Genomic DNA, 19,459 nt, shown 5'->3' with positions numbered 1-19,459 from the left:
GGCAGCAACAGCAAAGCAACAAAAGAAACCTGAAATTTTGAAAACTTCAAAATTTCTTGAAGAGGTTGGGTATAAGTCAGTAATGTCCATAGATTTTAGAAGGGACTATGTCTCTAACCCCAGTGATAAATCAGGACTGTTGGTAGGGACACAGTTACAGTCAGAAGGATATTGTATTTCAGTTGACAAACAAACAAAAAAAATCATTATTTACTTCAGAGCAACTAATTGCAGTGATATAATCTGGAAAACCAAACTAAAGTTCACCTTAGATTTACAGAATAAAAGAGTATGCAAAATAAAGTAATTCTGTATTGGAAACATACTGAAATATAGTTTAAAAGCATTATCTAAACATGTTCTTACAAATTTTTCATATGATTACAACACATTCACATTTCTTTTTAAAAACAATGAGTCTACAACTGTGACCTAAATGTATTATATGTATATATATATATACATATATATAACAAAAATGTACTCCTTTAAATATTATATATTCAATACCTTTCTTTAATAATGATTCAGAATAAAGTATTTGTTAAATAATTCAATTTTGTTTCCCCACAACAAATATTTCACATATAAAATGTAACACAAACACAGAACAACCAAATTTGGGTTCATTGAGTGTATAGTTTGATATTCTATTTTTCCTCACATTTTTTAAATAAAGAGTACCTTAGTTCTCATTATTAAATTTTCAAGATATTTAAAAATTTATTAAATTGATTTTAAAAATTCATATGAGGGCTCAGGTCAGTGATAAATAATTGTTTTGCACAATTACAAATCTGTTTATTAACTCAAATAGAAAGTGGAATTTCACAAAATTTCTTGAAGCACTAACTCACTATAGAAATTTAGTTATGAAACTTCTAGTAGGTTTCCAGGGAACAAGGTAGAATGAACACTACTTTATCTTCCACACCACCCGCCATTGTAAAGCTTCGTTAATTATGGGGAAAATGGCAGCGAGGGATGGGAATAAGATTAAAAACACCAAGAAAAGAAAGTGTACCTTATAATAGATTACAAAGATGAATTATCAATACAATCTCTACCTCTCTAACTTTCCACCTATTGCCTTCTGAGTGAGAGCAAGATCATCAATTAATGTTAGCAGGTTATGCTATGTATTTCTCCCTGTCTTCCTAATATTTATAGGTTGTATAGAAGATAAATCACCTGCCTTCCTGAAGTTTATAAATTGCTAATGGTATGTTGTTTTTAAAAGGTTAATATAACTAAGTAAGTTTAAATATATTTAGGAAAATTTAAGATTGGGAGTAGTGCCATGTATCAAGGAATACACACAAAAATACACAGGCACACAAACATACACATGCACATCATGCACATTTATAGTTCACATAAATATCCAATCAATTATTTAACTCTTGCTCCTACTAAACTAGATCAATATAGCTAGAATACACAACTCTGGAGTAAGCAACAAAAAAAAGATTCACAATTGGAGGCCTAGTTAAGCTGTTCCAGCATTCAGAGGGTTTGTTTTCAATAGAATAATGTTATGATCTCCTATTTTGTTTCATGGTCTCTAGAACTTTGCCTATCACAATGATTACTTAGACAAGAAATGGCTCACCAGAGATATGATTTCTTAAAGTATATCTTTGGTGGCTAAAATAACACTAAAAAGTCCTATTAGATATAGGCTTCAGCTGATGCATCAGTGTTTCTGGGAGAAAAGAGAAAACCTTACAATCCCATACTATTCAATCCAACTTCTCAATGTCATGCAGTTTTCTTTGTGCATTTTATTAAGTGTTAGTCAAAGATGGCCAAGTTGGTGAGAACAAGAGATAAAGATGTTTGTCATTTAACAACAGCTACAGATATATTTATAGTGGACTGTTGATTTAAATTTTATAAGGTTAGGGCTTCCCTGGTGGCGCAGTGGTTGAGAGTCCGCCTGCCGATGCAGGGGACACGGCTTCATGCCCCGGTCCAGGAAGATCCCACATGCCGTGGAGCGGCTAGGCCCGTGAGCCATGGCCACTAAGCCTGTGCATCCGGAGCCTGTGCTCTGCAACGGGAAGGCCACAACAGTGAGAGGCCCGTGTACCGCCAAAAAAAAAAAAAAAATTTTTTTATAAGGTTTCCTGGAACAAGTGGATTATCTTTATTTTAGCAACTTGTGTATTGTGTTCCAAATAATCTATCCAGTACTGTTTACATTATTATAGAATTGTGTATGCCTATAAAGACAATGTAAATAGTTCATAAACAAAGGAAATGCCAGTAGTGTTGGGCTTTCTATTAGTTAAATAATGTTTACATACTGCTTACCAAAGGATACGGAATGTGGTTTCCTATAGTTGCATTAGGAAGGACATACTGGCAGTGAGTACTCTGTAATGAGAGTATCTGCCCTATATTTAGAAATTTATCCTTTATAGAAAAGATATTGAACTTTGGGGAAATCTGATAAGTTGACTAAATATTTTCAAGTCAACCTTGTTTTTCATGAGTCTTGCCAAATCCCTCCCAGTATAATTGTAGAAAGGTATTTTTCCTTCTACAATGACAATCCCATAATATTGCTACCTAGGAAGAAGGCAACAATAATTTGTATGGTTACAGGAGTCTTAGTAGAAGAAAGGAGTTGATAGGAGTTTAAAGTAAAAAATACCTTGTTATGATTATATTCCTGTCCTGATCTCAGCTACCTTTAAATAGAATAAAATGGCAATATTTCCCTTTATTACTGAATTATCTATGGTCTATTTGATTTTGTTTGTTCTTGAGCATTCTGCCCAGAGAGTCTCCTTTCAACCATCTTTTAGGAATAAAATCAAATACATCATGTAAAATTACAGTTCTCATAAATACATGAAAAATTTTGGGTGCTGTATAGAGATTAATATTTTAAATGTTAAGTTTTATTTTAGAAAAAGAGTGAGAAAATTCCTGTAAATGAAGCTACCCATGTGATAAATAAGAGCTAGAAAGGGAAAGATAAAAGCTTATCAAATAAGCAAGTGTGTCTTCTATCACCTCACCACTAGAAATAATATACATTCTTTCCCGTGTACAGATGATGAAGTGTGTAAACATCACACTTCAGAAAGAGAAGACTTCAGGTATTTCAGAATGATTTATGATCACATATCACTATTTCCATACATAATTCTTAGGCTTCTACTTTAATGGGAATTTTACCTGACTTACATTCAAATTTGAGACAATTTTAATGGTAGATATTTCAACTGCAAAGTTGTTTTATTTGTATAATTCAATGATTACATGACATATTTCACAAGAAATATCTGCTATGTAAAATGAGACCATGAATGTGCCATAAGTGCTTATATGCTCTGTCCTAATCACCTTTCAATCATCTCTTACATTGTAGGTAATGAAGGAAATTGATTTCCCATGGCAAATAAGAAGTCTCTATATGTGCTTTTCACTTAGAAAAGAAAATTGATCTTCATAAGAGATGAAATTTAATCAACTATGAAAATAAAACAGTATAAGCCCTTCTACTTTTGGAATCAAGAATAACTGATAGGCTCATGCTCCAGATCTCAGTGCCAGGCACAGTGTCTCTGCACGTGGCCGCCTGTGGATGTGAGGCATCAGTGCAGCTGTTTCACACTGGGAACGCTGGTCTGAAGTGCCCAGTGTGAGGCGTCTGCATGCAGCACCGTATAAGCAAGTGAAACTAGACAAAGTATAAAGGAAAAGGAAAAAACAGCATCATTTATCACTATTAACAGAACTGTCAATTTTTGAAGCAGCTGCATCATGTCATTAATTTCTTTCTAATCATTACACCTTCTCTAGATGCCTACCTGGCCCTTTTCAAAACTCCCACAGTTAGCAACTTTTTAAAATAGTACTTTTGGAGGGACCTTCAAGATGGCAGAGGAGTAAGAAATGGAGATCACCTTCCTCCCCATAAATACATCAAAAATACATCTATATGTGGAACAACTCCTACAGAACACCTACTGAATGCTGCAAGAAGACCTCAGAATTCCCAAAAGGCAAGAAATTCCCCACGTACCTGGGTAGGGCAAAAGAAAAAACAAGAGACAAAAGAATAGGGACGGGGCTTCCCTGGTGGTGCAGTGGTTGGGAGTCCGCCTGCCGATGCAGGGGACATGGGTTCGTGCCCCGGTCCGGGAAGATCCCACATGCCGCGGAGCGGCTGGGCCCGTGAGCCATGGCCGCTGAGCCTGCGCGTCCGGAGCTTGTGCTCCGCAACGGGAGAGGCCACAACAGTGAGAGGCCCAAGTACAGCAAAAAAAAAAAAAAAAAAAAAAAAAGAATAGGGACAAGACCTGCACCTCAGGGAGGGAGCTGTGAAGGAGGAAAAGTTTCCACACATTAGGAACTCAATTCACTGGTGGAGATGGGGAGTGGGTGGGTGGGGGAGAAGCTTCAGAGCCACGGAAGAGAGTGCAACAACAGGGGTGCAGAGGGCAAAGTGGAGAGATTCCCACACAGAGGATCGGTGCTGACCAGCACTCACCAGCCTGAGAGGCTTGTCTGCTCACCCGCTGAGGCAGGTATGGGCTGCGAGCTGAGGATCGGGCTTCAGAGGTCAGACCCCAGGGTGAGTACTGGGCTTGGCTGCATGAACACAGCCTGAAGGGGGCTAGTGTACCACAGCTAGGCAGGAGGGAGTCCAGGAAAAAGCCTGGAACTGCCTAAGAGGCAAGACACCATTGTTTCAGGGGGTGCGATGAGGGGATTCAGAGCACTCCTAAACGAGCTCTAAAGAAGGGCACAGGCTGCAGCTATCAGTGCAGACACCAGAGAGGGGAATGAGATGCTAAGGCTGCTGTTGCAGCCACCAAGGAGCCTGTGTGCAAGCACAGGTCACTATCCACACCTCCCCTCCCAGGAGACTGTACAGCCCGCCACTGCCTGGGTCGCATGATCCAGGGACAACTTCCCCAGGAGAACACAAGGCCCTCCTCAGGCTGTTGCAATGTCACGCCAGCCTCTGCCACCACAGGCTCACACCTCATTCCATACCCGTCCCTCCCCCTGGACTGAGTGAGCAATCAGCTGTTAATTAAAACCCGTCTTGTCTGGACAGGGAACAGATGCCCTCAGGTGACCTACATGCAGAGGCAGGGTCAAATCCAAAACTGAACCCCAGAAGCTGTGCGAAAAGAGCAATGGAACTTTCTCCCAGCAGCCTCAGAAGCAGCGGATTAAATCTCCACAATCATCTTGATGTACCCTGCATCTGTAGAATACCTGAATACACAATGAACCATCCAATAATTGAGGCGGTGGACTTTGGGAGCAACTGTAGACTTGGGGTTTGCTTTGTGCATCTAATTTATTTCTGGTTTTATGTTTATCTTAGTTTAGTATTTAGAGGTTATTAACATTGGTAGATTTGTTTATTGATTTCACTGCTCTCTTCCTTTTCTTTTATATATATATATTTTTTATTCCTTTTCCTCTTTTAGTGAGTGTGTATGGGTATGCTTCTTTGTGTGATTTTGTCTGTATAGCTTTGCTTTTACCGTTTGTGCTAGGGTTCTGTCTTTTTTTTTTTTTTTGTATAGATTTTAGTGCTTGTTATCATTGGTGGATTTGTTTTTGGTTTGTTTGCTCTCTTCTTTCTTTCTATTTTTAAAATTATTTTGTTTTTAATAATATTTTTCTTATTTTTTATTTTAATAACTTTATTTATTTATCTTTCTTTCTTTCCTTCCTTTTTTTTCCCTCCCTTTTCTTCTGAGTCATGTGGCTGACAGAGTCTTGGTGCTCCAGCCAGGTGTCAGGCCTGAGCCTCTTAGGTGGGAGACCCAAGTTCAGAACACTGGTCCACCAGAGACCTCCCAGCACCACATAATATCAAATGATGAAAGCTCTCCCAGAGATCTCCATCTCAATGCTAAGACTCAGCTCCTCTCAATGACCAGCAAGCTACAGTGCTGGACACCCTATGCTAAGCAAGTAGCAAAAGAGGAACACAACACCACCCATTAGCAGAGAGGCTGCCTAAAATCATAATGAGTTCACAGACACACCAAAACAGACCACTGGATGCAGTCTTGCACACAAGAAAGACAAGATCTAGCTGCATCCACCAGAATACAGGCACCAGTCCCTTCCACCAGGAGGCCTACACAAGCCACTGAACCAATCTTACCAATAGGGGGCAGACACGAAAAACATTGGGAACTAGGAACCAGGAGCCAGCAAAAAGGAGACCCCAAAGACTGTAAGTTAAGCAAAATGGGAAGACAGAGAAATAAGCAGCAGATGAAGGAGTAAGGAAATACCCACCCGACCAAACAAATGAAGAGGAAAAGGGAGTCTACATGAAAAAAGAATTCAGGGTAATGACAGTAAAGATGATCCAAAATCATGGAAACAGAATGGAGAAAATACAAGAAACATTTAACAAGGGCTTAGAAGAAATAAAGAGCAAACAAACAATGATGAACAACACAATAAATGAAATTTAAAATTCTCTAAAAGGGATCAGTAGCAGAATAACTGAGGCAGAAGAACAGATAAGTGACCTAGAAGATAAAATAATGGAAATAACTACTGCAGAGCAGAATAAAGAAAAAAGAATGAAAAGAATTGAGGACAGTCTCAGAGACCTCTGGGACACTTTAAACGTAGCAGCATTCAAATTATAGGGGTCCCAGAAGAAGAAGAGGAAAAAAAAGTGACTGAAAATATTTGAAGAGATTATAGTTGAAAACTTCCCTAATATGGGAAAGGAAAGAGTCAATCAAGTCCAGGAAGGACAGAGATTCCCATACAGGATAAATCCAAGGAGAAACACGCCAAGACACATATTAATCAAACTATCAAAAATTAAATACACAGAAAAAATTTTAAAGGAGCAAGGGAAAAACAACAAATAACATACAAGGGAATCCCCATGAGGTTAACAGCTGATCTTTCAGCAGAAACTCTACAAGCCAGAAGGGACTGGCAGGACATATTTAAAGTGATGAAAGGGGAAAACCTACAACCAAGATTACTCTACACAGCAAGGAGCTCATTCAGATTCGATGGAGAAATTAAAACATTTACAGACAAGCAAAAGCTAAGAGAAATGAGCACCACCAAACGAGCTTTACAACAAATGCTAAAGGAACTTCTCTAAGCAGGAAATAAAAGAGAAGGAAAAGACCAACAAAAACAAACCCAAAACAGTTAAGAAAATGCTTATAGGAACATACCAATCAATAATTACCTTAAATGTAAATGGATTAAACACTCCATCCAAAAGACATAGACTGGCTGAATGGATACAAAAACAAGACCCATATATATATGCTGTCTGTAAGAGACGCACTTCAGACCTAGCACACATACAGACTGAAAGTGAGTGGATGGAAAAAGATATTCCATGCAAATGGAAATCAAAACAAAGCTGAAGTAACAATTCTCATATCAGATAAAACAGGCTTTAAAATAAAGATTATTACAAGAGACAAAGAAGGACACTACATAATGATCAAGGGATCAATCCAAGAAGAAAATATAACAACTGTAAATATTTATGCACCCAACATAGGAGCACCTCAATACATACGGCAAATGCTAACAGCCATAAAAGGGGAAATCGACAGTAACACAATCATAGTAGGGGACTTTAACACCCCACTTTCACCAATGGACAGAATATCCAAAATGAAAATAAGTAAGGAAACACAAGCTTTAAATGGCACATAAAACAGGATGGACTTAATTGATATTTACAGGACATTCCATCCAAAAACAGTACAATACACTTGCTTCTCAAGTGCTCATGGAACATTCTCCAGGATAGATCATATCATGGGTCACAAATCAAGCCTTGGTAAATATAAGAAAATGAAATCATGTTAAGTATCTTTTCCGACCACAATGCTATGAGACTAGATATCAATTGTGGAAAAATATCTGTAAAAAGTAAAAACACATGGATGCTAAACAATACGCTACCACATAATCAAGAGATCACTGAAGAAATCAAAGAGGAAATCAAAAACTACCTAGAAGCAAAGGACAATGAAAACACGATGACCCAAAACCTATGGGATGCAGCAAAAGCAGTTCTAAGAGGGAAGTTTATAGCAGTACAATCCTACCTCAAGAAACAAGAAAAGTCTCAAATAAACAACCTAACCTTACACCTAAAGCAATTAGAGAAAGAAGAACAAAACCCCCAAAGTTAGCAGAAGGAAAGAAATCATAAAGATCTGATCAGAAATAAATGAAAAAGAAATGAAGGAAAGGATAGCAAAGATCAATAAAACTAAAAGCTGATTCTTTGAGAAGATAAACAAAATTGATAAACCATTAGCCACACTCATCAAGGAAAAAAGGGAAAAAACGCAACACAATTAGAAATGAAAAAGGTGAAGTAACAGCTGACACTGCAGAAATACAAAGGATCATGACACTTACTACAAGCAACTCTATGCCAATAAAATGGACAACCTGGAAGAAATGGACAAATTCTTAGAAAAGCACAACCTTCTAAGACTCAACCAAGAAGAAATAGAAAATATAAACAGATGAATCACAAGCACTGAAATTGAGACTCTGATTAAAAATCTTGCAAGAAACAAAAGCCCAGGACCAGATGGCTTCACAGGTGAATTCTATCAAACATTTAGAGAAGAGCTAACACCTATCCTTCTCAAACTCTTCCAAAATATGGCAGAGGGAGAATCACTCCCAAACTCATTTTACGAGGCCACCATCACCCTGATACAAAAACCAGACAAAGATGTCACAAAGAAAACTAAAGGCCAATATCACTGATGAACATAGATGCAAAAATCCTCAACAAAATACTGGCAGACAGAATCCAACAGCACATTAAAAGGATCATACATCATGATCAAGCTGGGTTTACCCCAGGAATGCAAGTATTCTATGTGATAAACTGAAGGAGAAAAACCATATAATCATCTCAATAGATGCAAAAAAACCTTTCGACAAAACTCAACACGAATTTATGATAAAAACCCTCCAGAAAGTAGGCATAGAGAGAACTTACCTCAACATAATAAAGGCCATATATGACAAACCCACAGCCAACATCATTCTCAATGGTGAAAAACTGAAACCATTTCCTTTAAGATCAAGAAGAAGACAAGGATGTCCACTCTCACCACTATTATTCAACATAGTTTTGGAATTCTTAGCTATGGCAATCAGAGAAGAAAAAGAAATAAAAGGAATACAAATTGGAAAAGAAGGGTAAAGCTGTCATTGTTTGCAGATGACATGATGCTATACATAGAGAATCCTAAAGATGCTACCAGAAAACTACTAGAGCTAATCAATAAATTCGGTAAAGCAGCAGGATACAAAATTAATGCACAGAAATCTCTTTCATTCCTATACACTAATGATGAAAAATCTGAAAGAGAAATTAAGGAAGCACTCCCATTTACCACTGCAACAAAAAGAATAAAATACGTAGGAATAAAACTACCTAAGGAGACAAAAGACCTGTATGCATAAAACTATAGGACACTGATGAAAGAAATTAAAGATGATACCAACAGATGGAAAGATATACCATGTTCTTTAGTGGAAGAATCAATATTGAGAAAATGACTATACTACCCAAAGCATTCTACAGGTTCAATGCAATCCCTATCAAACTACCAATGGCATTTTTCACAGAACTAGAACAAAAATTTTCACAATTTGTATGGAAACACAAAAGACCCCGAATAGCCAAAGCAATCCTGAGAAAGAAAAACGGAGCTGGAGGAATCAGGCTCCTGGACTTCACACTATACTACAAAGGTACAGTAATCAAGACAGTATGGTACTGGCACAGAAACAGAAATATAGATCAGTGGAATAGGATAGAAAGCCCAAAGATAAACCCATGCACATATCGCCACCTTATCTTTGATAAAAGAGGCAAAAATATACAATGGAGAAATGGCAGCCTCTTCAATAAGTGGTGCTGGGAAAACTGGACAGCTACAGGTAGAACAATGCAATTACAACATTCCCTAGCACCATACACAAAAATAAACTCAAAGTGGATTAAAGACCTAAATTTAAGGCCAGACACTATAAAACTCTTAGAAGAAAACAAAGGCAGAACACTCTATGACATAAATCACAGCAAGATCCGTATTGACCCACCTCCTAGAAAAATGGAAAATAAAAAAAATAAATAAATGGGACCTAACTAAAGTTAAAAACTTTTTTACAACAAAGAAACCATAAACAAGACCAAAAGACAACTCTCAGAATGGGAGAAACTATTTGCAAATGAAGCAACTGACAAAGGATTAATCTCCAAAATATACAAGCAGCTCATGCAGCTGAATATAAAAAAACAACCCAATCCAAAAATGGGCAAAAAACCTAAATAGACATTTCTCCAAAGAAGATATACAGATTGCCAACAAACACATGAAAGGATCCTCAACATCACTAATCATTAGAGAAATGCAAGTCAAAACTACAATGAGGTATCACCTCACACCAGTCAGAATGGCCATCATCAAAAAATCTACAAACAATAAATGCTGGAGAGGGCGTGGAGAAAAGGGAACACTCTTGCACTGTTGGTGGGAATGTAAATGATACAGCCTCTATGGAGAACAGTATGGAGGTTCCTTGAAAAACTAAAAATAGAACTACCATATGACCCAGCAATCCCACTACTGGACATATACCCTGAGAAAACCATAATTCAGAAAGAGTCATGTATCACAATGTTCACTGCAGCTCTATTTACAATAGCCAAGACATGTAAACAACCTAAGTGTCCATCGACAGATCAATGGATAAAGAAGATGTGGCACATATATACAATGGAATATTACTCAGCCATAAAAAGAAATGAAATTGAGTTGTTTGTAGTGAGGTGGATGGACCTAGAGACTGTAATACAGAGTGAAATAAGTCAGAAAGAGAGAAACAAATACCATATGCTAACACATATATATGGACTCTCAAAAAAAAAATGGTTCTGAAGAACCCAGCGGTAGGACAAGAATAAAGACACAGACATCGAGAATGGAACTGAGGACATGGGGAGCGGGAAGGGTAAGCTGGGATGAAGTGAGAGAGTGGCATGGACATATATAAACTACCAAATATAAAATAGATAGCCAGTGGAAAGCAGCCGCATAGCACAGGGAGATCAGCTCGGTGCTTTGTGACCACCTTGAGGGGTGGGATAGGGAGGGTGGGAGGGAGGGAGGCTCAAGAGGAAGAGGATATGGGGATATATGTACACATATAGCTGATTCACTTTGTGATACAGCAGAAACCAACACAACATTGTAAAGCAATTATACTCCAATAAAGATGTTAAAAAAATAATAATAAAAAACAAAACAGTACTTTTAGCTGAATAATGAAAGTGGTCATTCTTACTTAAAGTAGACTTGTGAACAGAATAGAATAAATGTATAGATTTATATACTTCCTTTACTAACTGTGAGCTGACTATAAATTATTTGAAAATTTAATGTTTAGTAATAAAATTTGTTAAATTTCAAAAAAACCTGATAATTTAATTATAATTGCCATACAGTTTTTTTTTAATATCCTACGTTTGCAAATTTGGGGATAATATACATGTTAAATTAGTCTTAAATTTCTCTAATTTCCAAAATTTATAATTACATGATTTATTTAAATCATATTAAATGGTAGATTCACAACAGTCTCATTTCTTGGTTAAATACATCCTCTCTTTTTCATAGTTAATATTTGTTAACCATTCCCATATCGCAATTAGTTAGCCTACTGCCTTACATGTATAAATTCATTTATTCATGCCATCACAGTATACATTTGCTATTATCACTAATCTATGTACCTATGAAGTGCAATATTTAGAGAGGTTCAAGAGATAAAGGTATAGTTTATTAGCTGATAATCAAAAGTAGAATTGTGAATCATACCAAGTCAGGTTTATTGTAGAAATATATATATATATACATGTAATTTTTGATATATATGTTAATAGAGATCTTAATCCTTCATGTAATAAATGATATATATGGGTGGTCCATGTCATATGAAAATGATGTTACTAACCCAACATTGTTACATCATGTGTTTTGAGCTTTTCTTCAGTAAAGATGATGACATTGTAGTAAAACTATTCACATCTCTTTACCATGTCCATCTCCTAAGTGTGGTTTGACTATGAGACCATTAAGTTCTTTGATTGTATTCTGAGTTTCTCTATATCATTTATGGACAGCTAGTAAGAGAAAGTAGGTATCACTATATCTAATGAGATGAGAGAAGAAATATTTCAATGCTTTTTTGCTATGTCACTGAAGCCTGGTACATAATGAATTTCAATGTTCTCTTTTTTAAATGAATCAATTTAGAGTATGACATACCATCTTCAACTGTTCAGAAGGCATGTAACTTGCATGTTAAACCAGAAACTCTCTTCATTTCTCACCCCAAGTCTTGGACTACCCCTTTCCTCCAAATAAGTTGACTCCATAGTTCCAGGTCTTGTCTTCTCCTTAAAGCAAAGATTCTATCACTGATCTAGAGTCTCTGTTCTCCATGCAACTGTCTTTCCCTTCTTCCTTCCCTATCCAATTAAAAAATTGTAGGGATTTTTATTCTATAGCACAAATTAAAAGAGTTATATAACCATAAAGTTTGGTGTCAAAAAATAAAGATGAGAAATGATACATAGCAGTACAGATGAAATAAAACTCTTAGTTTAGTATCTAGAGTAAAAGTTAAGAGTGCTATCTGTAAACATTTTTACAGGGTATGTTCCCAGTTAATGACTTTTGATATTACACTGCAAATTATGCACATTTGGAGATTATTTTCAAACACTTTGAATTGCTGCATAAAAGCTGGTCATAGCTCTCATTTTATCTGTGACAATGAGGCACTATGAAATTTCAGAAAATCACCACCTATCGTCACCAACCTTCCTGTAAGACCAGTGTTGTGGGACACGGTGAAGTGAAAACGTCTCATAATAACTTTCAGGTCAATCTAACATCTGCTATGTAAAGGTCTTTTCCTAGGAGCAGATAATAGATTCAATAAAAAGTAAGATGTAACCTCTGCCCTAAAGAAGATAGGGTTGGGACTTCCATGGTCATCCAGTGGTTAGGACTCCACACTTCCAATTCAGGGGGTGTGGGTTTCATCCCTGGTCAGGGAGCTAAGACCCCACATGCCGTGCAGCGCAGCCAAAAAAAAAAAAAAGAAAAGAAAAAGAAAAGATAGGGTCTAGTCTTGGAGACTGAAATATGCACAATTATCTGTAATAGAAGACTGTGTGTAAACGTGCAAGGGAGGGAGGAATTACTGGAGGCTCAAAGTCAGAATAATTATGAAAGTGGGGCTCTAATAGCTGATTAGCATTTTAGCAGGTAGGAAAGGAAAAGAGACTTTTAAAATTAGAGAAATATGTGTAATATGATGCAGAAGATAATAGTCTGGTGAAAACTGACTGCAATGCATGTGGCATTCAAGTTAACTTGAGTCCAGATATGCAAATTGCTGTATGTCAGACCAAGGACTTTCCACCATTTACTGAGATCATCACTAGGCAGGGCTTTATACATGCAGATTTTAATTGAATTTTGCTTTTTGTTCTCTAAGAGAAAAATTCAGGAAAAAATAATTAGTCCACTCATGTCTTTTTGTCATTCAAAATATAAAACCTTAACTGAACCTAAGAAAAAATGTGCATTCTTGCAGCTTTAATTTATTATCAGTGAGAAAAGGTTGTTTCCTAGCCCTCAAACTTAATACCAAGGCTATATTTTTTTCATAATGCAAGATTTTTCCTTTTAAACTTTACAAAATATATGAACGTATTATTATAAATGATTTAAGCATTAGTCATGTTATCAAAAATTAAGACAATATCTCTTTCCAACTAACACATTCCCATTCTGTTTCTAGAGGTGATAAACATTTTCCTTATGTAAATGAGTTAGAGTATATACAATATTCTGAACCTTGAAAATTTTTTCACTTAACAATGATATTCCATTTCTAAATTCTCTGGTATTATAAAACACGTCAAAATGACCATATTTATTCTGCATGCCTCTTACTTCACAAATGCAAATTTTAGCTCAGATTTTCGACTTTTTCCTGATTCAATCTTGGGAAACTGTACATTGCTAGGAATATATTTCACCTAGGTTGTCTTTTTTTTTTTTTTTTTTTTTGCAGTACGCGGGCCTCTCACTGCTGTGGCCTCTCCCGTTGCGGAGCACAGGCTCCAGGTGCACAAGCTCAGCGGCCATGGCTCACGGGCCCAGCTGCTCCGCGGCATGTGGGATTCTCCTGGACCGGGTCACGAACCTGCATTCCCTGCATTGGCAGGCGGACCCTCAACCACTGCGCCACCAGGGAAGCCCCTGATGTGAATTTCTTGTAGGCATGATATATATGGGTCTTGTTTTGTTTTTTGATTTCTTCTTTTTTATCCATTCAGCCACCCTATGTGTTTTGATTGAAGAATTTAGTCCACTGATAATTAAAGTAATTATTGATAGGTATGTACTTACTGCCATTTTAAACATTGTTTTCTGGTTGTTTTTGTAGTTATTCTCTGTTCCTTTCTTCTTCTCTTGCTCTCTTCCCTTTGTGATTTGTTGTTTGGATATTTTTCTCTTTATTTTGTGTGTATCTATTATAGGTTTATGGTTACCATGAAGTTCATATACAACAACCTATGTATATAGGTGTCTATTTTAAGTTGATGATTTCTTAAGTTCAAACACATTCTACCAACCTTACATTTTTACTCTCTCCCCATGTTTTATGTTTTGATGTTATATTTTAAATCTTTTTTATCCATTAACTACTTATTGTAGATATAGGTAATTTTACTAATTTTGTCTTTTAGACTTCCTACTAGCTTTATAAATGGTTGATTCACTACCTTTTACTGTATGTTCACCTTTGGCAATGAGAATTTTTTCTTTCATAATTTTTTTTGTTTCTAGTCATGGCCTTTCCTTTCTACTTAGAGAACTCCCTTTAGCATTTCTTGTAAGGTCAGTTTTGTGGTGAACTCTTTTAGCTTTTTCTTGTCTGTAAAACTCTTTATTTCTCCTTCAAATCTGAATGATAGCTTCAAATGTGAATGATAGTATTCCTGGTTGTAGGTTTTTTCCTTTCAGCACTTTAAATATATCATGCCACTCCCTTCTGGCCTGAAAGACTTCTACTGAAAAGTCAGCTTATATTCTTATGGGAGTTCCCTCATATGTAACTATATATGAGGAAACTCCCATATAAGCTGACTACAAGAGTTGCATTTCCCATGCTGCTCCCATGGTGCTCTTAAGATTCTCTCTTTGTATTTAATTTTTGACATTTTAATTATAATGTGTCTTGGTGTATTTTGGGGTCCATCTTGTTTGTGACTCTCTGTGTTTCCTGGACCTAGATGTCTGTTTCCTTCCCCAGGTTAGGGAAGTTTTCAGGTATCATCTTTTTCAAATAATTTCTCTGCTTCTTCTCTCTTTCTTCTTTATGGAACCCTATAATGTGAATGTTAGAATGCTTGATGTTGTCCTTATTTTTTATAATTCTTTCTTCTTTTTTCTGTTCAGCTTGGGTGATTTCCACTACTCTGTCTTCCAGATCATTGATCTGTTTCCCGGTATGATCTAATCTACTGTTGATCCCCTCTAGTGTATTTTTCATATCAGTTATTGTATTCTTCAGTTCTTATTGGTTATTTTTATATTTTCTAACTCTTTGCTGAAGTTCTGTGTTCATCCATTCTTCTCCTGAGCTCAGTGAGCATCTTTATGATCATTATTTTGAACTCTTTATCAGTGAATTTGCTTCTCTTTTTTTGTTTTTTTAAAGTTTCTTTTTCTGAGGTTTTCTCTTGTTCTTTTGTTTGGAATATATTCCTCTATCTTCTCATTTTGCCTAATTCTCTGTCTTTATTTCTATGTATTAGGTACATCCATTATATTTCCCAGTCTTGGAGAAGTGGGGTTATTTAGGAGATGTCATACAGGCCTCAGCAGCATTCTCCCCTCTGGCCACTAGAGCCAGATGATTCAGGTGTGTTCCCCATGTGGGCAGTGTATTCTCTCCTGTTGTGGCAGGGCCAACTAATGTGGACATGCTGATAGGCAGGGCACACCCCCCAGCACAGCTGGGTGTGAGGCCTGGAGCACGAGACTGCTGCAGGTGTGCTGACAGGCAGGATAGGCCCCCAGTGCTACTAGGCTACAGGGAGAATTTCAAAATGGCATCTGACAGTGCTGATGTCAGCATGGTAAAACTGTATCACAAAAATGGCTGCTGCCAGCATCTCAGTCCCCAGGGGGAGTCCCAGCTATCACCTTTCTCTTCAGGAGGCTAAGGTCAGTATGTGGGTCTGACCCAGGCAACTTTCAATCTTCCTGGTACAGGAACCCTGGGCTGAGAAACCCAATGTAGGGCTGAAACCTATCACGCCTCAGGGAGGACCTCCATGGTTGTGATATCCCTCCCACTTGTTGGTTGCTATACTGGGGATGTAGATTCTGGCTAAAATGCATGTCTGCCTGTCCCACCTATTTTGTTTTGGCTCCTTTATATCTTTAGTTGTGAAAAATCTTTTCTGCTAGTCTTCAGGTGGTTCTCAGAGATAGTTACTCTGTAAGTAGTTGTATTTTGGTATGCCCATGGGAGGGTGTGAGCTCAAAATCCTCCTACTCTGTATCTTGATCCAGCAGGTTGTTTCCTTACTGTTGAGTTTTTTTTGTTTTGTTTTGTTTTTGTTTGTTTGTTTTTGTGGTATGCGGGCCTCTCACTGCTGTGGCCTCTCCCGTTGCAGAGCACAGGCTCTGGATGCGCAAACTCAGCAGCCATGGCTCACGGGCCCAGCTGCTCCGCAGCATGTGGGATCCTCCCGGACTGGGGCACAAACCCGTGTCCCCTGCATCGGCAGGCGGACTCTCAACCACTGTGCCACCAGGGAAGCCCCTTACTGTTGAGTTTTAAAAAATTCTTTGTATATTTTAGATACACATTCTTTAGTAGGTATATCTTTGAATATGTTTTTCCCCAGCTTTTGGCTTGTCTTCTCATTCTCTTATCAATATCTTTCACAGAGAAGTTTTTTTAAAATTTCTAATTAATTCTAACTTTCTTCTTTCATTATTATGCTTTTGGTGTGGTCTATAATTTATTCTACCTTATATCTAAGTTACTCACGTGTGTTCTTTATCTTTTTTTTTAAATTATGACTTCTATAGAGACATTCATGTTACTAATTTCATTGCCACTGTTTATTTTCACTTATTTCTTTCTTGATGAGGAAAATTCTCTATTAGTTTATTTAGCAAAATTTAAGTTTCTCTGTCTTTTTCTTGTTTCTCAAAATGCTTTTATTTTATCCTTATAAAGGAATGATGACTGAGATCAGTACAGCATTCCAGGTAAGCTGTTACTCAGCACTTTGAAGGCATTATTCCAATATTTTTGACCTCTAATAATTCCTAATTGCTTCCTCCTAGTATGTTATCTTTCTTTTTTTCTAATTATGATGATATTACTTTGTCTTTGATGGTGCAAATTCCCCCCATTGTGTCTTGGTGGAATATTATTCTGTACTTATCAAGATAAAAATTTCAGGATTTGCTCTTCTATTGAATCTAAGGATTTATGTCTTTCATCAATTTGTGAAAATTTTCCAACATTATTATTTTTTTAATATTACATTTCTTTATTCATTCTAATTTGTACTTCTGCAATTTTGTCACAGGCACGTTCAGTCTTCTCATTAATATCTTTCCATCTCTTTAACATTTGAACTGAATTCTTCTTTTTCACATAAAATCTATTTTACAGTTTACCAATTTTTTTCATTTTATTATTATCTAATGTTTAACTACTCATTAAGATTTTCATTTTAATGACCATCTTAGTGAATGTGTATATAAGTATAACCACTTCGGAAAACTGTTGGCATCACTTTGTAACTATGAATAATATACCCTAGAAACAAGCACTTTGAAAAACATGCAAAAAAGTGTTCTAGGCAGTATTTTATAGTAGGAAGTGAAGAAAACAGGAAGAAAATTGTGTATCAGTAGTACAATGGGAAAATGACGGAGTGAAAAATAAATGAACTAGAATTACATGCATCAACAATGTTAGCAAATACATAACTTTGAGCAAAAAAGGAATCTAGTCATAGAGCAATGCACAAATTATGTTTCTATTCATATAAAGATCAAAAGCAGATAAAATTAATAAAAATGTTTAGGAATAAATTCTAATATAGCACAACATTTAATATGAAAACCAGTTACTAATACAAAATTTGTAAGAGTGGTTAACTTCTGGAAAGAGAGAAATGATAAACTTGTGGAGGGACGTTCAGGAGAACTCAAGGTTACTGGTAATGCTCTGGTTTTTACTCTGGGTAGGAGGAATATGGATTTGCTTTTTTTTTTTTTTTTTTGCAGTACGCAGGCCTCTCACTGTTGTGGCCTCTCCCGTTGCGGAGCACAGGCTCCGGACGCGCAGGCTCAGCGGCCATGGCTCACGGGCCCAGACGCTCCGTGGCACGTGGGATCTTCCCAGACCGGGGCACAAACGCAGATCCTCTGCATCAGCAGGCAGACTCTCAACCACTGCGCCACGAGGGAAGCCCTGGATTTGCTTTTTTCATCAGTTCTTAACACGTATCAGTCTGTACATGTGCATTCTATACAAATCTATGTATGTGCATATTTATATTTATCTCTAGGTGAAGAGTGGCAGATGGGAGATAAAACACATAACTTTATCTTAGGAGGTATGTGTCATTAGAAATGTTAAATATTATCTGGAGCTGTATGTTGGTTATATGCTCAGCGGCTGCTTTTTACAGATATTGCTTCACTGCCTTATGTTCAATTTTAATGTCACTTCCTAATATTTCAACTTTAATTGACTGTTGTCTCCCTCTTAGTTAAGAAAATGGAAAAGGTCCAAGTTTATTAAATCAATATACTGAATTTAATAGTCAATTTAAAACCACTTTTTAACTTGACAATGGCTCTACATATTTCTTTGGAGTTAAATATATACCTTGATGAGATTTTTATTTAAAGGTAACTCTGTAACTTGCTACATAATAAAAATCTATTCTTAGTAGCTGAGAATGTTTTACAATAACCTAGCCTTTTTACTATGTATATAACATAAGTAATAAATCCAGATCACCTTAAATGGTGTGACTCTGGACTTCTGAAAGAAAACAACAACACATTAAAATACTGAGTGCCACGTTTTACCAAAACCATTTGCTGAGTGCCTATCTGCAAAAATTGACTCTGGCACTGTTCAAAATCAATTAACCTGGCTGTGCAGCTCTCCACCAAAGAGCATCCACGTTTACATAGATAAGTAAAAATAACACACAAATGATGAACAAATAGACAAGTAAACTAGGGAAGATATTATTGTAAGAGATAAGCCAGGGACTGTATAGGAGTTTGTGTTTCATGACCAG

This window comes from Grampus griseus (genome assembly GCF_964374135.1).
Source record: "Grampus griseus genome assembly, chromosome: 16".
In the NCBI taxonomy this organism is placed as follows: Eukaryota; Metazoa; Chordata; class Mammalia; order Artiodactyla; family Delphinidae; genus Grampus; species Grampus griseus.
Note: the sequence above shows the minus strand (reverse complement) of the source record.